At 38.3% G+C, this 27,032-nt stretch overlaps 1 protein-coding gene and 1 non-coding gene across 2 annotated transcripts in view; one reads left to right on the plus strand and one right to left on the minus strand.

Annotated features, from left to right (window-relative positions):
- ALG14 (ALG14 UDP-N-acetylglucosaminyltransferase subunit) overlaps positions 1-27,032 on the plus strand; it is a 98,117-nt gene that overhangs the window by 45,697 nt on the left and 25,388 nt on the right. The window lies entirely within an intron of this gene.
- Positions 25,434-25,505, minus strand: TRNAY-GUA (transfer RNA tyrosine (anticodon GUA)). Its single transcript has one exon. It is a non-coding gene; the product is annotated as a tRNA-Tyr (tRNA).

Here is a 27,032-nt window from a genome sequence, read left to right on the forward strand (position 1 = left end):
CATATGTGTTCATGTGTGGTTATGTGTGCATGTGTGTGTGTGTGTGGAGTTCTATGCTGTTTTAATCCATGTGTGAAAGTCGAGGTACATAACTGTTTCACATCACTACCAGAGAACTGTGCTAGCCCTGTTCTAGCCCCAGTCCATGTTCCATGGTAGCCATTAATTCATTTTCCATCACTATAGTTTGTCATTTCAAGAATATTCTATAAGTGGAATCACCCAGTATGAAACTTTTTGAAATTTACTTTATACACTGAGCTTAATGCCCTTGATATCCATTCAGTTTTTTAATATGTATCAATAATTCCTTTTTATTGTTAAATAGGAATTCATCCTATGTATGTACTACAGTTTGTTTAACCATTTATCAGTTCAGTTCAGTTCAGTTCAGTCCAGTCGCTCAGTCGTGTCCGACTGTGCGACCCCATGAATCGCTGCACGCTAGGCCTCCCCGTCCATCACCAACTACTGGAGTTCACTCAGACTCACGTCCATTGAGTCAGTGATGCCATCCAGCCATCTCATCCTCTGTCGTCCCCTTCTCCTCCTGCCCCCAATCCCTCCCAGCATCAGAGTCTTTTCCAATGAGTCACCTCTTCGCATGAGGTGGCCAAAGTACTGGAGTTTCAGCTTTAGCATCATTCCCTCCAAAGAAATCCCAGGGCTGATCTCCTTCAGAATGGACTGGTTGGATCTCCTTGCAGTCCAAGGGACTCGCAAGAGTCTTCTCCAACCCCACAGTTCAAAAGCATCAATTCTTCGGTGCTCAGCTTTCTTCACAGTCCAACTCTCACCTCCATACATGACCACAGGAAAAACCATAGCCTTGACTAGACGAACCTTTGTTGGCAAAGTAATGTCTCTGCTTTTCTAGGTTGTCTATGTTATCTAGGCTGGTCATAACTTTCCTTCCAAGGAGTAAGCATCTTTTAAAATCATGGCTGCAGTCACCATCTGCAGTGATTTTGGAGCCCCAAAAAAGAAAGTCTGACACTGTTTCTACTGTTTCCCCGTCTATTTCCCATGAAGTGATGGGACCAGATACCATGATCTTCGTTTTCTGAATGTTGAGCTTTAAGCCAACTTTTTCACTCTCCACTTTCACTTTCATCAAGAGGCTTTTGAGTTCCTCTTCACTTTCTGCCATAAGGGTGGTGTCATCTGCATATCTGAGGTTATTGATATTTCTCCCGGCAATCTTGATTCCAGCTTGAGCTTCTTCCAGCCCAGCCCAGTATAACCATTTATACTGAGGGCTATCTGTATTATTTTTCAGTTTTTTGCTGCTATGAATAAAGCTACTGTGATTATTCATATATAGGTTTTTGTGTAGACACAGGTTTCCACTTTTCTGAATAAAGGCCCAAGAATAAGATTGCTGGGTCTGATAGAAAGTACAAATTTAGCTTTATAAGAAACTGCCAAGAATTCCCTGACGATTCAGTGGTTAGGATTCTTCACTTTCACTGCCAAGGGCAAGGGTTTGATCCATAGTCAGGGAACTAATATCCCACAACCCTCACAGCCAAAAAAAAAAAAAAAGCCAAACCATGTTCCATAGTGGCAATACCATTTTACATCTCACTAGCAATGTATGAGAGATCCAGTTTCTCTGTCTTCTCTCTAGCATTTGGTATTATCAGTATTTCTTAGGTGTGTAGTGATATGTCATTGTTTTTAATTTGTATTTCCGTAATGGCAAGTGATGTTGAACATCTTTTCATGTGCTTATTTGTCATTAATAGCTCTTCTTCACTGAAATGCTTGTTCATGTCTTTTGCCCATTTTCTAATTGAATTTTTCATTTTACTTTTGAGTTTTGTATATTCTAGATATTGGACTGTTGTCCAACATGTAGTTTACAAATAATTTCCCTCACTTCATAGTCTTTTCATCTTCCTAACAAGGTCTTTGACAAAGCAAAACTTTTTACTTTTGATGAGGTCTAATTTATCAAATTTTTTCTTTCATAGATTATTCTCTTATTGTCATATCTATAACTCTTCATCCAGCCCTCAATCACAAAGATTTCCTCATATTTTCTTCTAAAAGTCTTATAGCTTTATGTTTTACATTTAAATGTATAAATCAATTTTTGTATCAGGTGTGAGGTTTAGATGAAGGCTTACTTTGCCTGGATGCCCAGCGCAAGTTTGTTTTTTTAAAAAAAGAAAAGGAAAAGAAAACTTTCCTTCCTCCATTGAATTGCTTCTCCCCTTTGTTAAAAATTAGTTGGAGGGACTTCTCTGGTGGTCCAGTGGTTAAGACTCTGCTTACTTTCACTGCAGAGGACTCAGATTGAATCCTCCCTGGTCAGGGAACTAAGACCCCACATGCAGCATGGTGCCACCAAATAATTTTTTTTTAAGAGAATGATTACTAACTATAAAAAAAAAATCAACAAAAAAATCAGTTAGAAGTTTGAAAAATAAGGTAGTTGGGTGTCGCCTTGATCTGTGTCTCTGCTTTCTCAGTACCACTCCCTTGTGGTTGCTATAGCATACAAACCTTAACTTCAGGTAGAGCGATTTCTCCTACTTCATTCTTTTTCAAAATTGTCTTAGCTGTTCTGATCCCTTCCCCTTTCAATATAAACTTTAGAATAAGTTTTTCTATACAGAAAACAGAGTTTTGCTGGGATTTTGATAGGAATTGCATTATGTGTATAGATCAATTGGGGAGAAATTGACATCCTTACTATATTGAGTATTCCAAAATGTGAACATGGCATGTCTCTTCATTTATTTAGATCTTCTTATATTTTATTCATCAATGTTTTGTCATTTTTCAGCATCTAAATTACATGCATATGTTTTAAATTAGTATCTTGGTATTTCACTTTTTTGGAAAATTGTAAGTTATAAATGGAATTGTGTTTTTAATTTTGGTTTCTACATGTTTGTTGCTAACATACCAAAATACTGTTGATCTTTGTTTATCTCACTCAGATTCTGTGATCTTGCTTTCCTAAATAGATTTTCTTGGATTTTCTAGAAAAAAATCATATTTTTTACAAATAAGAAAGTTTTATTTCTTCTCTTCCAATCAGTATATAATTTATTTCCTTTTCTTACTTTATTGCACTGAATAGGGCTTCTAGTATTATGTTTAATAAGAGTGATGAGAGCAGCTTCGTCTCTTTTCCAATTTAAGGGGAAAAGCATTCATTCTTTCACCACTGATTATGATGTCAACTTTAGGCTTTTTATAGATGCTCCTTGTCAAGTTGAAGAAGTTTCTCTTTTGTATTAGTCAGGGTTCTCCAGAAAAACTGAACCAGAAACAATAGGATAGAATTTTACTCAGCCTTTTTGTACTATTTAGGTGTTCAGCTTAACACATTAGGGAGAACAATGCACTTTACTCAGTCTGCTGATTGAAATGTTAATCGTACCCCAAAACCCCTCACTGACGTTGTTGTTCAGTTGCTAAGTTGTGTCCAACTCTTTGCGACCCCATGGACTGCAGCATGCCAGGCTTCCCTCTCCTCTTCTGTCTCCCGGAGTTTGCTCAGACTCGTGTCCATTGTGTCTATGATGCCATCCAACTATCTCATCCTGTCATCTAAATAGATTTTCTGGGATTTTATTTTCTTAATTTATTGTTTTGTTTTCTTAATTTTAATTTATTTTCTTAATTCTTAATTTATTGCACTGGCTAAGACTTCTAGTATGTTTAATACTTTCCCAGCATCAGGTTCTTTTCCTATGAGTTGGCTCTTCACATCAGGTAGCCAAAATATTGGAGCTTAGCTTCAGCATCAGTCTTTCCAATGACTACTGAAGGTTGATTTCCTTTAAGATTGACTGGTTTGATCTCCTTTGACCAAATTCTGGGTAGCTCATGACCCAGTCAAATTGACATATAAAATTAACCATCACAACCTCTATTCCTGGTATTCTGATCATGCTTTTATTAATCACATTAGTGAAAAATTAATGTATTAATGACTAAATGAATTTTGTCCAAACTTTTTTTGTTGATTGATACAACCATGATTTTTTGTTTAGCTGTTGATACAATACAGTGAGAGATTTTCAAATATTGAAACAGACTTGCATTTCTGGAATGAATTCTACCCGATCATGGTGTATAATCATTTTTGGGTATAGATGGATTTGATTTGCTAGTAATTTGTGAGAATTTTAATGATGATATTCATGAGGGGTATTTGTCATTAGCTTTCTGCTTTAGACTTTCAGCTTGGTATTGAAATTAAGCTGACCTTATAAAATGATTGGTAGGTGTTTCACCCTCTTTATTTTCTGAAAATAATTATTTAGAATCTACGTTAGTGCTTCTTTAAATGTTTGGTAAAATTCTGCAGTAAAAACATTTGGTCCTGATGATTCCTTTTTCCAAAGCTTTAGCTACAGATTACATTTCTTTAATAGACATAAGATTATTCAGGTTCTCTGTCTTATATTGAGTGAGATTTTGTAGTTTGTGGTTTTTAAGGAATTGTTCCATTTAATCTAAATTTTCAAATTTATGTGCATAGAGCTGTAATATTCCCTAATTTTTCCTTTTTACAGGTTTAGGGTCTGTGGTTATAGCTTTGGTCTCATTCTTGATATTGGGAGGTTCTGTTTTCTCTCTTTTTATATTTGTCAGTCTTACTAGAGACATCAATTTTATTGATCTTTTCTAATAGTTAGGTTTTTGTTTCATCTATTTTCTCTTTTGTTTATTTTTTCCTTTTTGTGGCTGTCTTGGGTTCATTTTGCTCTTCTTTTTCTAGTTTCTTAAGGTAGGGACTTAGATCATTGATTAGACCTTTCTTCTTTTCTAATGTAAGCATTTAGTATTTTAAATTTATCTTTAAGCACTGCTTTAGCATCATCCTGTAGATATATTTTCATTTTGTGCTAAGTATTTTTTATGTCCTTAGATACTTTTTCTTTGACCCATGGATTATTTAGCATGCTTTAATTTCTTTTTGGAGATTTTTTTTTCCCCTATTACTGATTTCTAGTTTGATTGATTTTGGTCAGGGAACACACTTTGGTTTTAAATGTGTTGACTTAATGTTTTATGATCTAGGATATAGTCAATCTTGGTGAATATCCCATGGGTGCTTGAGAAGAATGTGTGTTCTGCTGTGTTGTACAGGATGTTCTATAACTGTCCATTAGATCCTTTTGATGGATGATGCTATTGAGCTCTTCTATATTTTTGCTGATTTTCCATCTAATAGGTCTACATATAACTGTGAAAGACATGGACCATTTCATGAGTCATCCTAAAGCTATGTCTAAATGGTCTCATTGGTCTTAGCTCTTCGTAATCCATTCAGTGCCCTGTTCCCCCTATTGTAATGTACACATGGATCCTGCAGTAATATAAATTTTAAGTAGACCTTATAGTTCACTGTTTTGTCTCTCAAAACCCATGTATTTCTTCACTATTGTGTTTTTCTAGTTTCTCCTAAAAGTGGGGGGTCTTTGAATCATTTTTTCAGTAAGTTGGCTGATCTCATATTCTTGGAAACATACTTCTACAGAAAAATTTGTTTGTTTCAAGGTGAAAAAGAGAACATTGAATTTGTGAGTTACTGATCATTGAACTAAAGAGGACTGCTTACGTTCAGGGAGAGAGATCTGTAAAGTTCTTGAGGATAAAGGCCATGTATTTTTCTGTTTCCCGTGGTCCCTGCTTAGAAAAGTGTCTTCCACATATTTGTGGAATGACTTAAAAATAAATGAATGAATACTGGATGATGTGAGTCATCACAAAAACAAAGATGCCTGGTCCCTAAACTGGTGTTCTTCTCAGGCTTTATTAAAGAGTCTGAAAAACCAGAAGGGTTTCCCAGGTCTGCAAGTGTTTGATTACTGGCTTCCTTCCAACCTGGCTGTTGTTAAATGAAATACTCAGAGAAAGAGCTCTGCATGTTAAAATGAAACCTATTTTAATTTTTAATCAAGTAAAAAATAAATATCAGATTCTACATGTATAACAAATTGGAAAGAAATGGACCATTTCAACCTAATACACTGCCTCTTTGCCTGAAGCTGAAGCTGATTTAATTCACCATGACAAATGTAGATGTATTTATTACATGTACACTCATGCTTTGTATGAAAGAAATCCATTCTTTTACTTAGTCTTTTTTTTCCATGTTCTATATCCAGTTTGAGCTGTGAAATGTCTAAGTTCATAGCAGTAGCAAGTTGATGATGTGCATAATGGGTTATTGTCCATAAATGGAATACTATGATTTTTTTTAATGAAGTATTTTGGGTGGTAAACCACAAACTGGGTGGTATTGAGATTACCACTTGTTTGCATAGTATATAAAAATTTTATTGGCCTATTGATTGACATGTGTTTCAGACATTAGGAAGAGTCAGTTAATTTCTTGTTGATATGCCAGAACCTTTACAGGAACTTTGTTTTTCCCCTTAATTTGTGTTGGTTTGATTCTTTGTATAATGACCTTCATCTGGTATTATGTTTTTCGGTGATGAGAACCTTTATAGCATGTTCAAAGGAAACTAAGCTAGACAAAGAAAAGGTCAGCTGGCCCAAGATGCCTATCTGTAATTGGAGTTAAGTGAGAATATGATTTTTCAAGCCAAGTCAAATAAGAAGCAATTAGCTCACAGTCGTCTGTTGCTTCTTGTTTTCCAAGATTAATGAAATCATACTTGGAGCCATTTGTTTAAGTGTGTTCAGTTCCTGTTCCTCTGTCGACCAATCCTCTGTAGCACATTAAAATAATACCAGTGTTACTTTTTTCCAATGTCTATTTCCCCTCCATACATGTACTATAAATTTAGCAACTTTCATAGAGATACAGTTGGTATTGTGTGTGCATTTAGCAGGTCTGATAAAGCTCAGAGCCCACAGTGAGGAGTGACTGTACGTGAACATTCTCCCACGTATCTGGTTTCTTAGGCCTGAGGAACTGCTTTCCCAGCTGCGAGTGAAACTACCAGCTGTGCCACTGACACACTGGCTAGGCGACAAGCTGTAGCTGCTTCCATCCCCAAATGAGGTATTTGATTTAAATGTTATGGTTTCTGATTCACATTTTGAGTGCCCTTAAAATCTGTGTCAAAATTATGCTGTGTATTATCAGGTAGAGATTGCTTTGAATTTTTTTTCCTCCACTTTGGGGGATTCTCCAAAGCTTGAAAACAGTTTTTCTTTTCTTTTCTGAATTGATCCTTTTTCTACTTGGTAAACATGATGTTTTTCCTCTCTGCAGAAACCAATATGGCTTTGCCTACCATTTTTCTCTCGTTTCACTTTGCCTACATCACTCTTTTGAGTTGTCGCTGTTTCAGATCATCACAGGCACAGATGAGATCTGGGTCTGGTGGGCCCTCTTCCTCTTGAGATGAAAACTAGCCTCTTTTCATAAGGATAACAACGTGGCTACAGTGAAAACCGAAACAAAAGTTGAAGGAAGAGAAATTCAGTTGTGAAAGGGTCAGGGAAGCGTGATGGGAACAAAGCTGTTTTCCAAGAAAGGACTGATATGTAATCAGAGGCAGTGACCTCAGAGAGACCTGGCCTTGTGCAGAAAGGTGGTGGAAGGCACCAGTAGCTAAGTGAAAACAGAGTGAGATCAGGAGAAAGGAAATCTTTGAAATGATCTTCAGTTTTCATAATGATTCCTAAGAACCAGCCAATTTCAGAACCTTACAGTGCCTATTTTAAAGTTTCACATGAATCAGTATAGCTCTATATTTATAGTATCTGAAAATCACTAAGGTGCCATTTTTGTCTAGGATTTTAAAAATTTCCCTTTGGTCTGTAAAAAGAAAAAAAAGGAGCACAATCAGAACACAAATATCTGAGTGTGAAATAGGTGAGCTTAGGAAGGGCTGCTATAGTCCAAGTCGAGTGCAGTCATTAACGATTTGGAGATGTCTGGAACTCAGGTTGGTATAGAAGTAGCTTGGGGAATATTTTAAATTTGAATGCAGACTGTGAACTCCTTGAGGAAAGGTAAGATGTATTACTCATCTTGGCAATCCTAGCACCTCTTAAAGTGCTCTGGGGCATGTAGGAGTTCAATAAATATTGAAGGAAAGAAGTTGGGTAGGAGGAATATAGGAAGGAAAGAGTCAGAGAAGCTATTAAAACTTAGTGATGACTGCTTAGAGCTTTTAAGGGGGTGGAAGAAATAGAATAGGGGAAAAAACATTGCGTAACTGCTCCTTGGCTAACCTTTGCACCCACTGAACTAATCCCTGGAATACATCTAAGGATTTTCTTGGTGGCACGTTTCTGAAGCATTAAATATTATCTTTGTCAGAGCAATCAAAAGGAAATGGCAAACATTTCTCATTCACCTTAAGCAGAATGCAGTTGCTTTACTCTACTTTTCTTTTTATTGAGATAAAATTTACATAACATAAAATGAACTATTTTAAAATGTACAATTCAGTAGCGTTTAGTACATAGACAGTATTAAGTAGCACCTGTATTAGGTTCCAAAACATTTTCATAAAGAGTTGCTTTATTTTAATGCCTGAGTATCATGAAACCACTTAGAGTGTTTTACTTTTTTTTTTTTTTTTAAAGATTGAAACGTAGTGTTTTCCAGCAGCCTCTGGAGACTAAATGCTATCTTTGTCATAGTCTGCCTTTTAAATTTCTCATTTCCCTCCCCCCGAATCATTGGGTGAAACTTACATTTTTAGGCTGGCTTTTCCTCTTTGGTAGCTTGCTTTTCAGTGGTTTCTTTTTCTCCTGGCCTCCTGGTGTAATTCTTATATTTTGTAGCATGAATACAGCAAAGCCTCCTGGTCGTGGATTTCTTTTTCTAGTGTTAGAAAAATCAACTGTGGAAAGCTTATCACTTCTCTATATGGAGCATGACATTTGAGATTCCACTTATACCAGGAGATGTAAGCCAAGGGTCCTTGCTACAGGATGAAAAGGGCAAACTCTGATTTTCTCTAAGACACATGGACAAATAATTATAAAAATATTCTTCCAAAGGACCTTATAATCAGGGATGAGGAAACTTAGGACTACCCTAGATTTACTGAGAAAAATGAATAAAACCCTAAAAATTTCAAACACTGCTGTGGCTTACAGAATAAGATATTTTAGTATTATTGCTTAGAGTAGTGAAAAGGGCCCATTTAGGTTAGAGAGCTTGAGAGCTCTGTTAAAAACAGCAAGACATTCCCTGCTGATAAGACCTCTAAATTATAGAAAGAACATATCGTGACTGATCGTTCCTTTTAAGAAATGTGAATAGCAGATTTATAAGTTTCATATGGTTATGATGTCAAAATTTCCATATTCTGCCGTAAAGAATGAAATCTGCAGAGGGATCACCTATAAAATTGCAAAGGGCAGCAAATTCCATTTGTGAGCAGAATACCGTTTTGCATTCTTGGTTTTCCTGAAGTCACACTTAAGCCATTTATGCAAATCTTTGACAAAGCAACTTTTAAAAAATATTTATAGTTGACAGTTTGTGAAAACACATTTGTGCTTATGGGCTAAATAATTACTTTTCTCTAAAGACAGGTGTCTCATGCTCAAATCAGTTGTGTCCACATCTTAAAAGCTCCAGATGCTAAATTTCAAAAGATTTGCTGATACAATACAGTATTTTGTAGATAAGTCTTGTTAGTGAAGTCAGTGCCCAGGGCTCAGGGGACTTTGTTGCTGTTTTATTATTCCCAAGCCAGCTTTCCTGTTTCAGCGTTTCAAGGAGCCATGATTCATCTCTGTGAAGTCACACAAGGAGAAAAAAAAAAAAAACAAACCCTCACTGCTCAGTAGGCACAGAGAACAGAATTGGGGTGGGCGTGGGTGGAGGTGTGTATTTCCCTCCTCCCTAGGAGAACTGGGTGAGATTTGTGCATGGCAGACTTCCAGTCTTCAGGTCACAAAAGAGTTCATTTTTGTTCTATAGCTTTCATCAAGAATTTGTTCTGAAAAAAAAAAAATTTTTTTTCTGAATATTTGCTTTACATTTTTTCTTCCACACTGTTGTTTTCCGCATTACTGTTTTCTCTGGCTTGCACCCATTATACCTTAGTTTTGGTACAGGAGGAAGTATGCCACACTGGGGATCAGGAGGCTCTGGGTTTACTCTCAGCCTTGTGAATAATTAGGCATGTGACTCGAAGCTAATCAGTTAGCCTGTCTGAGCCTAGCCTCTCTTCCCGATCAAATGGGAATAAGAAGTAGACAGAGCACAGGTGTCAGATCCACTTGCTTTTGAACAGGCCGCTGCCTCTGCCAGGAAGGTGATAGATTCCCTGCCACTTAAAACCACTAACTCCTGCTCTGTTCACCTCCTGTCTGAATGACTGATGGCGCCTTGAAGCTCCTGCACCTTGCAGTATCTTAGATATAGTGGATGCCCAAAACATGTTTTTTTAAATTGTGATGACTTACTTCTGAGAACATTTCTGTGGTTCCTCATAGTTTATTTGCAGAACACCTATCACCTATACACACACATTCAAATGCTTGGCTACCCTTCTACTGCCCTGCCCTATAGAGCGGCACTCTCTCTTCTGTCTCTTTTTATACAGTGGCCGTTCTTTCTCTGTCTTCTGCTTTCTCACTCATACCTCTGACCTCCCATTGGGATTCATGTTGAAAGCCCCGTAGTTTTGCCCATTAACCTTTACTTTTCTATAGCTGTCTTGATCACCTTCTACTGCAGGAATTCTTCTTCCCTTAGCTCTCTTGGGAGATAGAATTTAATTTTAATTTTCCACAGTTCTCCCAGTTTTTTGTGCTAGGTGAGTGTCCCTAGCACACTCACCTTTGTTTTAAAAGTTCTCTTCCCCTTGACTATAGGAAGCAGATAGGTACTGACAAAAATTGTAAGCATTATTAGAGTTAGACATGTAAGAGCTTATCCTTTACTGATAGACTTTATCCAAATAAAATGGGAAAGGTCTTTCTCAATGCCTTTTCTTTGTCCACTTCAATGAGGGCCCTCCCCCCCTTTTTTTTAATATTTAAGACTAGGTCTCCTGCATTTCTTTTTTATCAGCTAATTCTGAAGCAAACTGATAAGCATTGGATCACATGCAGATACAAACATGTTTTGTCTGATTCACCTAGCTAGTTGGCATTTTGTACCACATGGTGGTTTCAGGTGTTTCATGGTGCACAAAAACCCATATTTCTGAGTCTGTTTGAGGAATTGGAAGAGCAGGTGACTGCAGGGAGGTATCAGCCAGAGCTGAGTAGTGACCGTCCTGTCTGGGGCACATACTCTCTTACCTCTGGTTGTCTCATTTATGTAGGCTCCCTGAGCAGGTTGTGTTTGTGTTCAGCCTTCATACCTCTCTTGGCGACCAGAGTGGGTGGTGGTAGCTCAACGCAGTGGTTTGTAGGCCTCATACACTCAGGGGACTAAATGCAGGCCATGCAAGTGAGAGCAGTGGGCTCAGTGTACTCGGTAGCAAGACAGACCTGCTATCCCTGAACCCTTTCTCCTTAAAATCCCGGAGCTGCCACTGCTTTTGTGACACAACTGTTTATAGCCTGGTGGATTTCTGTATACAGAGATCAATATGTGTCCTCATATTCCCCCCTCCTCTTTTAATTAGAACAGTCATATTAAGTCATTCCCTGGTGGGGAATCTACTTGTACACTTAGACTCATAAATGTTCACAGATGATACCTTAGCAATTGTTTAATCCTACATCTTCCTTTTAAAGTTTAGATTATAAAGCCAAGAGGGGGCTTGCCTTGTATTGTCTTAGAACTAATAGCAAAGCATGGTTGACAAACCCCATTCTTCTCACTTCCACCCTCCAGGCTCAACTCTAGACCACACTAGACATGAAACATGGATTTCCCTCCTCTCTAAGGGCATCCCTGGTGGCTCAGATGGTAAGGAACCTGGCTGCAGTGCAGGAGATCTAGGTTCAACCCCTGAGTTGGAAAGATCCCCTGGAGAAGGGAATGGCTACCCACTCCAGTATTCTTGCCTGGAGAATCCATGGACAGAGGAGCCTAGTGGGCTATAGTCCACAGGGTCACAAAGAGTCAGACATGACTGAGCAACTAATACTTAGAGCATCCAAGTGTATATTCTCTACATGAAAGAGAGAAAATGGGCTTTGGGTAGCAGGTATACTAAGGTTGAGGATCTAGGTCTGCCATTCTAATATATGGGCAAGCTTAAGTGAGCTGTTTGATATGCATAAGTTTCCTTTGCCTCTGTAGAACAGAGACCATGATACGTACTTCTTAGTCTTATGTGAATATAACTAGTGTATACATAAGGAGCCTCCATGGTATATTCCTAGGTCCTCTTCACCTTTTTTTTTTTTTAATTTTAAGTTTGGTTTTTTATAAATGATTGAAAATTTCTGATGACTCACAAAACCAATTTTTAGGGAGAAAGCAATAACAGGAGAACAATAAAAACCTTATGCACATAATTTAAGAATAATGTCTTTTGTATGCATTAATGTTGAGAAGAAACTTTGCAAATTACTGATTTTGGTAAAAAGCTATTAGGTAAATAAATATAATAAAATATATTTATCAAGCAGCATACTTTGTTAATTTATTTTACAAGTGTAATTGAGTTTTAATTACTTATGAGTTTTCCACATGAGGTAAGTGAACTGTGATATAACTTTTAAAGACCATGAAATATGTATTCTTATCAATTCATGTCAGTATCCTATTACTGAGATTATTCCTTCAAAAGGGAACCAAAATACCAGATGTGTTTGTTAAATATATTGTGTTTGGAGCTTAATCAATTTGGCAGGAATTCAATATAGAATTATCATATGACTTAACGAGAAACATAATGCTATTTGTTAAAATATTCCTCTTTAGTTATCTCATAGTAGAGGGAAAGATAAATAATTCATTGTATGACACTATTATACACAATCACTTAACAAAAATCACTTTGTTAAATTTATTTAAAAATCATATTTCAAAAAATAGTTATATAATCTTATCTTTAAAACTACATCTAAAAGCATAGTGATCAATCACTAACTCATGATCTGGGACAAAAGATTTGATCAGACTGATATGCGTAATTCAGTGCTTCTCACCCCTTTATCATCAGGTTAAATATTCTCTTCCAAAAATGGAGAGGCTAACAAGGAGTTAATAAATATTTTTAAACTTAGGCCAAGGAATGCCTGGATGATGTGATGTGTCTGTTTTCATGTTGATTTTCATGCCACAGTGAGCCCCTTCAGGCGTGAAAACAACTGAGGATTATTTGCTTCTCATTCTTTCTTTTTTGGCCCTCTTGTGTTTTCATCACTGACTCCAGCCCTTCCAAAAGCAGTCTGTCAGGGTTCTCTCTCCTGCCGGGCCACCAGCAACATCCTTCTGAATCTGCCCCTCTCAAGGAGGAGTTCATCTGCATGGGCCTGATTCTCAGTTGCACTGTTCATTTACCCAATTTCTGGAAGCTTCTTCTTAGCTGTGTCTTGCACTATCACTCCATCCAGACCTTTACCATCCATGAACTCTTAGGGCTTTATAGGCTAGCGTTTTACCATTCTCTGGTCATCTCACTTCCATTCGTTTTCCCCTTCCCCAGATTACATTATGAGTACTTTAAGGGCCAGAAACAAAATCTTCTGACTGTATTGGGTGCTTATAGAGGTCTGTGATTAACAACTGGATCATAAGGAAATGGAAGACAGCATGACAAAAATTAGCTCCTGATCCCATCTCTTCCCAGTGCACCACACTGTCTTCCTTCTCTGCCAGTTATTAATGATTTCTCCTCCCCGGCTACCTCCTTCTTTTCCTTCTTAAGTGCCACTGAATGGTAGGGAGTGACATTCAGAGGACCCTTCAGCTGTCCCATGGGTCACCTTTATCCTTGAGACTCTCCCTCCCTGCTAGCCAGGTGTGCCCTGTACTCCTAGTTATCAGAGGTCATGGGAACGTGGACCTCCTCTTTCTCTAAGAGCAAACCACAGTAAGTCTAAAACTATGCAGAGCTCCCTTCAAATTGAAAAAGATTAGGAAACATAACCAAACCTGAGAAACTCAATTCTTCCTCTGCTGCCATTCCCCTGAAATACCCACTTGATTCTTAAGGAAGATGTTACTAATTTAATTATTCTTTATTTTTTTAAGAGGACCTGAAACTATCAATGTAAAAATTGCCTTCTGATGCCATTTTTTAGGATTGTAAAACCTGGGTATCAAAGCAAGCTTTTACTGGTTATAATCTGAACCTCTATCCTTTGAAGTCATTTATTCCTGAATTTGTTATTTTATAAACTTATTATTTACAAATAAAAATTATCTGTAAATAAGTTTATGAAAAATTATAATTTATTTGTAAATTAATTATAGATAAGTAAATTATTTACAATGGTGTTATTATTTTACATTAAATAACTGCTGTGAGCTGAGACCTGAGCTGGCCACCATAAAAGATGGAGGTGAGCATGAGATGTGGGTGGCATTCATGCTCAGAAGAGTCTATAATCTTGGAGGCAGGCCCTGCCCCAAGTCCTGGGTTAGTAAGATCATGTGGACTGGGAACTGAACTGACCTGCCTCAGGGTTTAAAACAGAAACACCAGGGTGATTATTTGGAGGTATTTTAAATCCCAGACCCTCTTTTGGAGGTGAGAGCTGATTAATGAGCCATTATCCCATCATTCACAAACTACATAGTGAAGAATAGGCATAAGGCTTCAGGATATCTGACAGAACAGTTCCAGAAGGCAGGAGCAGCAAATGTACTTCAAAGAACCCAGAACAAATAGCTCTTTGGGTCAGTTTTTAAATCAATAACAGATCGGGCGCTACAAGAGGAAGCCTGTTTCCCAGCCAGTGAACAATGCTAAAAGCTCCGGCTCCCACAGTCTCTGGGGAGTAATTAGAACTTGTTCAGTAATCAGCCAATTTGGATTTCTGAGAATGATTCTAAATATAAAATGATAAAAGTTGAATAAACTAAGCTATTGCTTCACCATTTAATTTCATAATTCAATTAGAGAATCATAAAGTTAGAAATGCTGAAGGGTTTTTTGGATTGTTTTGTTTTGTTTTGTTTTGTTTAAGGAAAAGTTATTTAAAGGCAATGCTATTAAAAAAAAAAAAAAAAAAACTCGAGGCTAAAAATATATGCTGAAGCATTTTATCTCATTGGGGACCTGAAAACAGTAAAATATCCAAGTTGGAGTCTAGTCTTCATTAGACCAATAAGTTAGTTTGGGAACTTTGAAATAATTGTTTGATTTCTTTTGTCTATAAAGTCAGTGCAGATTAGGTAGATTGTTTGTTTTAATTGTTGGCAAAACACTGTAAACATCCAGGTTCTGGTTGCTGTATTTTTATTATAAAGCACAGGAAACTTCCATCAGAAGTAGTAGAGTGTTAGGATAAATTGTAAATAAACAATAGCTTTTGGTCAAGTTCAAATACAGCCTGTTACTTATCCTGCACTGGAAAAATGAGGCAATTCTTCAATTTCTATGATTACATATATAAATGGCAACTCTAATATTTTTGATGAGAGGGAAAGATTCTTCTGGATTGTTTTTTTGTTGTATAATCAATGGCACAAACCCATAAAAGAGTTGAACAACATTTTACCAAGTTATACTTTTCCCTGTGATATCACTTTTGATCTTTGAGGTTCCTTCCAGCTTTAAGAGTCTTTAATTCACTGATTCTAATGGGATATTCTAGGGAATTCCACCAAAGCAGGACTGGCTGGAACAGGCCCTGTTGGCCCTGGCGTATAGATGTTCTCCAGGGGAAACCCAGTGTATGATGATGTAAGTGTGACTGACCTGCAGAGGACTGCCTGGTTAGAGGTACCTCAGAACTTCACTTAATGCTGCCAGCATAGCCTTGGTGACCAGCAAATGCAGCATTTGTATTTCTTAGTAACAGATATGGAGAATTCATTATTACTTAATGAGCAGCAAAATCTTACTGAGCTGTACTATAATAACTTCATAGCTTTCTCTAATAAGACAAAACAACTGGAAAATAGTTCTCTAAGTTTAGTTCCAACTCCACTTCTCATTGAGTTGGATAGTATTTCCCTAAACTAGAGATTGTGGATTACCGTGACATTCACCAAAAGATCCAAACCATGTTTACATGGAAGTACATATGATGAAGTAATTGAAATTCACTTTTTATCACTTTTACTCATTCAAAGTAAAGACTAAAATAATTATCAGATTTACTTTTTGAATTTCAATAACAAGGAATAATAGAATGCTAATCCTGCTTTCTCAAGAGGCAGGTCAAGTGGTCTGGTATTCCCATCTTTTGAAGAATTTTCCACAGTTTATTGTGATCCACATAGTCAAAGGCTTTGGCATAGTCAATAAAGCAGAAGTAGATGTTTTTCTGGAACTCTCTTGCTTTTTCAATGATCCATCGAATGTTGGCAATTTGATCTCTGGTTCCTCTGCCTTTTCTAAAACCAGCTTGAACATCTGGAAGTTCACTGTTCACGTATTGCTGAAGCCTGGCTTGGAAAATTTTAAGCATTACTTTGCTAGCGTGTGAGATGAGTGCAATTGACTCATTGCAAAAGACCCTGATGCTGGGAGGGATTGGGGGCAGGAGGAGAAGGGGATGACAGAGGATGAGATGGCTGGATGGCATCACCGACTCAATGCAGATGAGTTTGGGTGAACTCGGAGTTCATGATGGACAGGGAGGCCTGGCGTGCTGCGATTCATGGGGTGGCAAAGAGTCAGACAAGACTGAGCGACTGAACTGAACTGAATCCTGCTTTACATGAAAGGATTGGATTGGCCAAAAAGTTTGTTCAAGTTTTTCTGCAACATCTTATAGAAAAACCCAAACATACTTTCTGGCCAACCCAGTAATTGGATCTTTGGGTTTCTAGGCTAATTTAGATTCCGGGCCCGCTCATTCTTTTCTGAGATGGCTTTATGATCATAGTGTAGCAGGAAAGGCACACAGTATTCTAAGTATACGATAAGAACAATTCCCCTGATGTTATTTTTTGTTAGTTTCTTTGTTTACATAAAGAAGAATGTGCTTGTTTATATTTCTGCTAGGTCCTATTGGAATTTTCTCTTCCAATTTCATAGAACTTTTCACTAAGTATGGGATGATATGCTGATATCGTTTTCACTTCCAGTCAGTAAAAACTTTATTTTCTTTGCAGATCTTAGGAATGGTGAAAAGAACTAACTCATTTCTTGTGGTATTTTCTAAATCCATACTAAACAAATGAGTAGTCACATGGCTGATAGAAATAACAGTATACAGTAACTTGTTTCTTTCTCTCTTTTTTTAAAGTAGATTTTATTCTTTAGAGCCATTTTAGATTTACAGCAAAATTTAGCAGAAGGTATGGAGAGTTCCCATGTACCCTCTGCCCTACACAGGCATCATATCCCCCATTATCAATATCCCTCATCAGAATGGTACACTGATTATATTTGATGAACCTGCATTGACACATCAGTATCATCCAAAGCCCACATATTTACATTATTATTCACTCTTGGTGTTAACACATTCAATAGATTTTGAGAAATATATAATGACATGTATCAGTGGTAAAGAATCTGCCTGCCAATGCAGGAAACACAGGTTCCAGATCTTCTCTGGGTCAGGAAGATCCCCTGGAGAAGGAAATGGCAACCCACTCCAGTATTCTTGCCCAGAGAATCCAATGGCCAGAGAGCATGGTGAGCTACAGTTGATGAGGTCACAAAAAGTTGGAAATGACTTAGCAACTGAATAACAACAACAGTGGATATGTACTGGTATCTTGTTTTAATTTGCATTTTTCTAATAATGTATGATGTGGGGCATCTTTTCACATGCTTTTTTGCTATTGGTGAAGTGTTGGTAAAGATCTGGCCCATTTCTTAGTCGATTTGTTCATTTTCTCAGTTTTGAGTTTTAAAAGTTCTTTGTATATTTTGGATAATAATTCTTTGTCTGATATGTCTTTTGCAAATATTTTCTCCCAGTCTGTGATTTGTCTTCATTTTATTGATAAAGTCTTTTAAAGAATTGATTTTTTATTTTAACTAAGTCCAAATTATCAATTATTTCTTCTGTGGATTGTGCCTTTGGTATTAAATCTAAAAAGTCATCACCAAACCCACAGTCATCTATTAATAGATTTTCTGTGTTATCATCTAGGAATTCCATAGGTTTGCATGTTATGTTTAGGTCTGTGATCTATTTTGAGTTACTTTTTGTGAAGGGTATAAGATCTGTATAAGAAGGCATCTGTATCTTTTTTCTTTGGGGCATATGGACGTCCAGTTGTTCTAGCACCATTTGTTGAAAAGACTATCTCTGTTCCATTGTGTTGGCTTCACTCTATATAGTCAACTGTCAGTTGACTACGTGGTTCTACTTCTGGCTTTCTGTTATGCTCTTTTGTTATACTTGTCTGTTCTTTCACCAGTATCTCACTGTCTTGATATTGTAGCTCTACAGTAATTACAAAGTCAGTACTTACTTACTGAAGTCAGGTAGTGTCAGTCGTCCAACTTTCTTCTTCAATATTATGTTGTCTGTTCTGTCTTCTGCCTCTCCATATAAATATTAAAGGTGCCAGAGCAGGAGACATCAGAGACATGGATTCGGTCCCTGGGTGGGGAAGATCCCCTGGAGGAGGGCATGGCAACCCACTCCAGTATTCTTGCCTTAAGAATCCCATGGACCAAAGAGCCTGGCAGGCTGCAGGCCTTAGGGTCACAAAGAGTCAGACATGACTGAAGTGATTTAGGACACATAAATATTAAAATCAATTTGTTAATATCCACAAAATAATTTGCTGAGATTTTGAGTGGGATTGTATTGAATCTATAAGTCAAGTTGGGAAGAACTGAAATCTTGTTAGTACAGAGTCTTCCTATCCATGAACATGGAATATATATTTTATTCTTCCTTGATTTTGTTTTTCAGAGTTTTGTAGTTTTCCTCATATAGAGCTTATACATATTTTGTTAGATTTATATCTAAGTGTTTCATGGTTTGGGGTGCTAATATAAATGGTTATGTGTTTTTAATTGAAAATTTCAATTGTTCAATAGAAAAGTGATTGACTTTTGTATATTAACCTTATATCCTATAATCTTGCTCTAATCTCTTACTACTTCTGGGAGTGTTTTGTTCATTTCTTTCAGATCATGCCATCTACAAACAAAGACAGTTTTATTTCTTCCTTCCCAATTAGTACACCTTTTATTTCCTTTTCTTATCTCACATTAGGAGTGATGAAAGTGGACGTCCCTTCCTTGTTCCTGATGTTAGTGGAAAAACTCCTGGTTTCTCACCAATAACTATGATGTTAGCTATAGGCTTTTCATAATTTTTTTTTATCAAATTGAGGAAATTTCCCTCTATCCCTAGTTTATAAGAGTTTTCTTTAAATCATGAATTGATTTGGATTTTATCAAATACTTTTTTCTCCATCTATTAATATGATAATGTGATTTTTCTTCTCTATCCTGTTGCTGTGATAGATTACATGAATTGATTTTCAAATGTTGAACCTGGCTTGCATACATGGAATAAATCACACTTGATTGTAGTGTATAGTTATTTTCAAACATTCTTGGATTTGATTTGCCAGTATTTTGTTGAGAATTTTTGCATCTATGTTTGTGAAAGATATTAACGTATGAAAGTGAAAGTTGCTCAGCCGTGTCCGACTCTTTGTGACACCGTGTACTATACAGTCCATGGAATTCTCTAGGCCGGAATACTGGAGTGGTACCCTTTCCCTTCTCCAGGGGATCTTCCCAGCCCAGGGATCAAACCCAGGTCTCCCACATCACAGGCGGATTCTTTACCAGCTGAGCCACAAGAGAACCCCAAGAATACTGGAGTGGGTAGCCTATCCCTTCTCCAGCGGATCTTTCTGACCCAGGAATCGAACCAGGGTCTCCTGCATTGCAGGAGGATTCTTTACCAACTGAGCTATAATTCATCTATAGTTTTCTTCTCATGTCTTTGTCAATTTTTGGAATTAGGGTAATTCTGGACTCATGGAATGAGTTAGGAAGTTTTCCCTCCACTTCTATCCTCTGAAAAAGATAGTGTAGAGAATTGGTATAATTTCTTTAAAATATGGACTGCTTTTTATTTTGCAGTCATTTTGCTGCTACTGCTAAGTCGCTTCAGTCCTGTCCGACTCTGTGCGACCCCATAGACAGCAGCTCACCAGACTCCCCCGTCCCTGGGATTCTCCAGGCAAGAATACTGGAGTGGGGTGCCATTTCCTTCTCCGTGCAGTCATTTTAGGCTTACACAAAAGTTGAAAAAATAGTAGAGAATTCATGTGTATCATTCATCCAGCTTTCACTGGTTTTAATATCTTTTAAAACTGTGCTACAGTTACCTAAACCAAGATATTAACACTGGTATAATAACCATTAACAATTAAATTGCAGCCTTCATTTGGATGTTGTCAGTTTTTCCGTCACTGTACTTTTTCTGTTCGAGATCCAATCCGAGGTTCCTATCCTAGTTATTTACCAGGTCTCAGTAGTTTCTTCTAATCTGTGACATTTCTCCAGTCTTTCCTTGTCTTTCATAACCTTTACATTTTAGAAGCAAACTGGTCAATTATTTTGCATACAGAGATTACAGTTGTGTGATACATAGTGGGATTCACTGTGTCTTTATTTCTAAATGAAAGTCTGAGTTTTCTAAAGGTTTTGTTTCATGTTTGTGAAAATCCTGGTGTTTACATTCTGTTGTTAGTTTAGTTGCTAAGTCATGTCCAACTCTTTTGTAACCCCATGGACTGTAGCCTACCCAACTCCTTTGTTCATGGAATTTTCTAGGAAATACTAGAGAGTGGGTTGCCATTTCCTGCTCCAGGGGATCTTTCTGACCCAGGGATTGAACATTTGTCTACTGCATTGGCAAGCAGATTCTTTGCCAATGAGCCACCAGAGAAGCCCCGTTTACATTTTGTTGTTGTTCAGTTGCTCAGTCGTGTCTGACTCTTTGCAACCTCATGGACTGCAGCACGCCAGGCTTCCCTGTCCTTCCACCATCTCCCAGAGCTTGCTGAAACTCATGTCCATTGGATCGCTGATGCCATCCAACCATCTCATCCTCTGTTGTCCCCTTCTCCTCCTGCCTTCAGTCTTTCCCAGCATCAGAGTCTTTTCTAATGAGTCGTCTCTTCACATCAGGTGGCCAAAGTACTGGAGCGTCAGCTTCAGCATCAGTCCTTTCAGTGAATATTCAGGATTGATATCCCTTAGGTTGACTGGTCTGATCTCCTTGCAGTCCAAGGGACTCTTAGAGTCTTCTCCAACACCACAGTTCAAAAGCATCAGTTCTTCAGCACTCAGCCTTCTTTACGGTCCAACTCTCACATTCATTCATGACTACTGAAAAAACCATAGACTTGACTAGACGGACCTTTACCAGGTTGCAGTTATTTGTCATATCTTACCTTCTTGGGGATCTATAGTTATTTGAAACTTCCTCCTTCAGTACAAGGAAATGATGTATCCTCAGTTCTTTTTACTGAAGCAGTCTCTCTGTCTCCAGTAATGATATGTGAAGTATCATGTGAGGAATAGCTTTATTAATGCAGAATATAGTTACTAAATTAATAAATTTTATTTTAAAAGTTATCTTTAAGAGCCTTATATTGGTTCCTCAAAAACTTAAGCATAGAATTACCATATGATCCACCAGTTTCACTCCTGGTTTTAACCCCAAATGACTCAAATAATTGAGTCACTGATTTATTTGTACACTGATGCCCATAGCACACTAGCCACAGTCAAAAGAGGAAAACAACACAAGTGTCCTTCAAGAGATGAATGCATAACACCATGTGGTATATGGAATATCATTACTGAGCCACAAAAAGGAATGAAATTCTGATATATGCTATAACATCTATTTGAAAACATTATGCTAAATGAAATAAACCAGACCCCAAAAAAGACATATTTTTTCATTCTAATTATATGAGGTACCTAGAATAGGGAAATTGATAGAGAGTAGAATAGAGATTACCAGGGGTTGGGAGGAGGTGATATGGGGAGTTATTATTTATTGGGTACAGAGTTTCTGTTTGGTATGATATAAAAGTTGTAGAGACAGTGGGTGGTGAGGTTGCACAACAATACTTAAAAGTGGTTTAAGGGTAAATTTTATGTTATGTGTAGTTTTTAATTTTTTAAAATTAATTTAATTTTGGCTACACTGGGTCTTGTTGATGCACACAGGCTTTCTCTAGTTGCAGCGAGTGGAGGCTCCTTCTGTCGTGGTGCACGGGCTTCTCGTTGCAGCGGCTCCTCTTGCTGTGGAGCACAGGCTCAAGGGTGCGAGGGCTTCGGTAGTTGCGGTGTGTTGCCTCAGTAGTTGTGGTGCTTGGGCTTAGTTTCCCTGCAGCATGTAGAGTCTTCCCAGACCAGTGATTGAACCCACCTCCCCTGCACTGGCAGGCAGATTCTTATGTATATTTTACCACAGTTTTTAAAACGTCTTATTCAACTATCCCTTTCCTTCCCACCCCCACACCCCCTCTTACTGGGTCGTTTTAATCCAGTAAGTAATTTTTTTCCATATTTCACAGGTTAATAACACTCTTGCCCACTCCCCACTTATTGGGTCATTTTAATCCAGTATGCATTTTTGCCATGTTTCACAGATTATTTTTTTCTGAGAAACCTTAAATAGCATTATCATGGTATAGCTGACCTTATAAAAGTTGTATTTCTTCCATCATTATAAGTTTGAAAAAGTTTCACCCCAAATTTATTTCATTGTGAGTAAGATATATCCTGAGACTAGTATTTGATTAGTTACAAAGATGAACAATATTAGAAACATAAGCGTATTCTCACTAGAGATAGATTTTATCTTGTTGCCTTGGGTTTTGTGATGGAGATTCACATAAAGTTTAGCCTCTGAATGATCTACCTGCAAAATGTACCACTCACATTCATCAAACCTCCTGACACTATGCCTTGATTCTCCAGACATAGGAAGGAGTACAAATACCTGCTTAAACTGTAGGGAATCTAGGGGCTAGGGACATGCAGATTAATAAGCTCCATACTTATAACCCCATTTACTAGCTTGTTCAGTCTCATTATTGGCAGCACCATCAAGCAGCAGTTCACAAAAGAAGGGAATACTGGGCAAAACAAAGATAGATGTCTGCTGCTGCTACTGATGCTAAGTCGCTTCAGTCGTGTCCGACTCTGTGCGACCCCATAGATGGCGGCCCACCAGGCTCCCCGTCCCTGGGATTCTCCAGGCAAGAACACTGGAGTGGGTTGCCATTTCCTTCTCCAATGCATGAAAGTGGAAAGTGGAAGTGAAGTCGCGCAGTCGTGTACGACTCTTCGCAACCCCATGGACTACAGCCTACCAGGCTCCTCCGTCCATGGGATTTTCCAAGCAAGAGTACTGGAGTGGGGTGCCATTGCCTTCTCCGAGATGTCTGCTACATCAGGTCATTTCGTTAATTCATTCGGCAAATATTTGTTAAGCAGTATGAACAGCGTTCTGAGGGCTTGGGGTACATCAACTAACAAAATAGGCAAATAACCCGGCCCTCATCTAGCTTACCTTTGAGCTGGTCTGTTCCACTGCAAAAGCATATTGAGACATGGGCAGCCAGTTGATGTGACATCAAGGGCTTAAATTTCTGAGGCTAACCAGTCCCCTATTTGTTGATCAATCCACTGAAGTCTTTGCATTCAGGGTGGATAGGAAGCTAGTGTTTCTATCAGAGTGATGTTCTTCTACAGAGTTCTGCATAGCTTCCAAAGACTCAGACCAGTGGATGGTGTACTGGGGTTCAAGAGTCCTTATACCTACAATGAGGAGATGAACTGGTGCTGTTTCAGTCCCAAGGGACAGCATGGTAAGAGCCAGTCAAGTTATTGCAGGGCTTCATTCTCAGACCAAAATGGGGTGAAAAATCAGAAGCCTGGATAGAATTATGCATGGTGGGGCTCAAGCTGACATTCACTAGACATACAGGAATGCAGGGGCTTTCTGCACACACCAGATCCATGCTTAATACAGAAATACTGATTCCAACTTACAGGCCAAGCCCCTAGAATGGGTGGCATACTTGCCAATCTTCGATAGACTTGGGACATGGGCAGACAAGAAATGACTACAGGAGGGTGGTAAACAGATGCTATTGGCAAATAAAAATAAATGTTAGTATTTATTAGCCAAATCCACATTTTCATTTAATCCTCAAGACAAAAACAAACTAGGAAGAAAAAAATAGCTCTGAGATCTGCACTCTCTTTGTGACTATTAAAAACTGAGATTTAACATGTTTAAACAAAAGAAAGGAAAATTTTTTTCAATACTGGTGATATATTGAGGATTAAGATAGATCTCCCCTGTTCCCTCCCCCATCCTGATCTCACTGTGTGGAGCAACAACACTTTCCCCTTTTGGGGGGGGATATTAGGAAATATAGTTATATATTTCAGTGCTGGAAACCACATTCAGTTCTAGGCACCACACTTCTAAAGGGCCACTGACAAATTGGAGCATGTTCTGAGGAAAATGGCCCAGATGGTAAGGGAACATGAAACCAAGTTATATGAGAAACACTTGGAGGAAGTACGGAGATTTAGCCGAGAGAAGAGAAGATTAACCAGAAAGTATTACAGAGACCACAGTTTTCAGTTTCTGGAAGAGACGCTAAGGATGGGCTAAGGATTCATCGTGCTTTGCCTACTGGAGCCTCCAAGAACAAGGGTCATTGAGGGGAGATACAGGAAGAACATCATCAAAAAGAACTTGATAAAAATCAAAGGCATGTCAAAAGGAATGGATATCACTGGAGACAGATACCAAGCCCCACATCTCTGAAATTATTCTCACAGAGGCTGTCAGTCAGTGCCTGCTCACATCAGACCTACACCGTGGGCCTTCCCAGGCCCACCATGGCCAGTAGCATCTCTTCCCCTTGTTCTCCCTTTGTACTCTTACCTCTCTGAAGTACTGCCATGCTTTCGCTTGTGCTTTAATTCTGTTCATACCTGTCTGTCTCTCACTAGTGATTCTCAACTTTCAACCTGATTATATTCTTTTAATGGTTTCCCTTGTGGCTCAGCTGGTAAAGAATCCGCCCGCAGTGCAGGAGACCTGGGTTTGATCCCTGGGTTGGGAAGATCCCCTAGAGAAAGGAAAGGCTACCCACTCTGGTATTCTGGCCTGGAGAATTCCATGGACTGTACAGTCCATGGGGTTGCAAAGAGTCGGACCTAATTGTATTCTTTCAACCTAATTGTATTCTCTTTATAACAAGTATAATATATATAAATTGTAACACATGTTATATATTATAACAAATATATGTTATAATATATATAGTGGTGATTTAGTCGCTGAGTTGTGTCTGACTCTTGGAACCCCATGGACTGTAGCCTGCCAGGCTCCTCTGTCTATGGGATTCTCCAGGCAAGAATACTGGAGTGTATTGCCATTTCCTTCTCCAGGGGATCTTCCCAACCCAGGAATTGAACCTGGGTCTCCTGCATTACAGGCAGATTCTTTACCAACTCAGCTACAAGGGAAGCACTTTAATATTTTATATATATATATATATATATATATATATATATATATATACACACACACATAAAATATAATGCATATAGTTTCACATTTAACTATGTGAAATTCATAATTAATATAACCCACCTGTGCAGCACACAATTCCAAAAATATACTATAATGCCCTCATATTGCACTTAGTCACTCAGTCATGTCCAACTCTTTGCGACCCCATGGACTGTATAGCCCACCAGGCTCCTCTATCCATGGGATGCTCCAGGCAAGAATACTGGAGTGGGTTGCCATGCCATTCTCCAGCCCTCATATTAAGGCAATTAAAAGGAAAAACAAATTGTATTCAAGTTACATATTTCACACAATCTCCAGGAATGACCACACCAGGAAACACAGTAAAGTAGATGGATGTGGAATGTGGGAGCAGCACTATTAGGGCAGCTGTGCTGCAGGCTGGTGTAGGCACATTGCATCAGTAACTCAAAAAAAACAAACAAACTAGGAATGTGTTTGCTTCCCATGATACAGTATTCTTTTTCTTTCCTTTTTAATTCTTTTCAATTTATAACTTGTTTATTTTAAAATGTGTAACATAAAATGCATCATTTTAAGCATTTTTAAGTGTACAGTTCTGTGGCATTAAGTACATTCACTTTGTCATGTAACCATCACCACCTTCCATCTTCCAAATTTTTTCATCTCCCTCAACTCATGATGTAGTTTTCTTAAGTAATGAGTCGTCCTGGCAAAGGTCCAGACAACACAATGTATAACAGTCTTCCTTCAGTTTCCTTGGTAATTCAACTTATAAGATTTCAGTGTATATATAAAATATGTAAAAAAGTTTTGTTTTTGTATGTAAAACAGAGTTAGGTTTTAAGTTGTGCTGCTGCTGCTGCTAAGTCGCTTCAGTCGTGTCCGACTCTGTGCGACCCCATAGATGGCAGCCCACCAGGCTGCCCCATCCCTGGGCTCCTCCAGGCAAGAACACTGGAGTGGGTTGCCATTTCCTTCTCCACTGCATGAAAGTGAAAAGTGAAAATGAAGTCAGTCAGTCGTGTCCTACTCTTCGCGACCCCATGGACTGCAGCCTACCAGGCTCCTCCATCCATGGGATTTTCCAGGCAAGAGTACTGGAGTGGGTCACCATTGCCTTCTCCTTCAGGTGATTGTAAATGGGTTGTCACCCATCCAGATGACCAATGGGATGGGGGACAGGGGCTTGTTGACTGAAACCCAAATATTGCAGAATATCTGTATCATTGGCACCTGTCCACTAAATGCAAGTACCACCCCTTGGTCACTGTAACAAGCAGAAACAACCCTATCCGTTCCCTTATCATTACCACCATTGAGAGCCAGACTGTACAGTACATGAACTCTAAGGCAAGACTCAGTTTTGTCCTTTTTTTAACTCCCTTAGTACCTGGTGGGGCTTCCCAGGTGGCCTAGTGGTAAAGAACCTACCTGCCTGCCAATGCAGGAAACATAATGAGACATGGGTTTGATCCCTGGGTCGTGAAGATCCCCAG

The sequence above is a fragment of the Bos javanicus genome, chromosome 3, assembly GCF_032452875.1.
Source record: "Bos javanicus breed banteng chromosome 3, ARS-OSU_banteng_1.0, whole genome shotgun sequence".
In the NCBI taxonomy this organism is placed as follows: domain Eukaryota; kingdom Metazoa; phylum Chordata; class Mammalia; order Artiodactyla; family Bovidae; genus Bos; species Bos javanicus.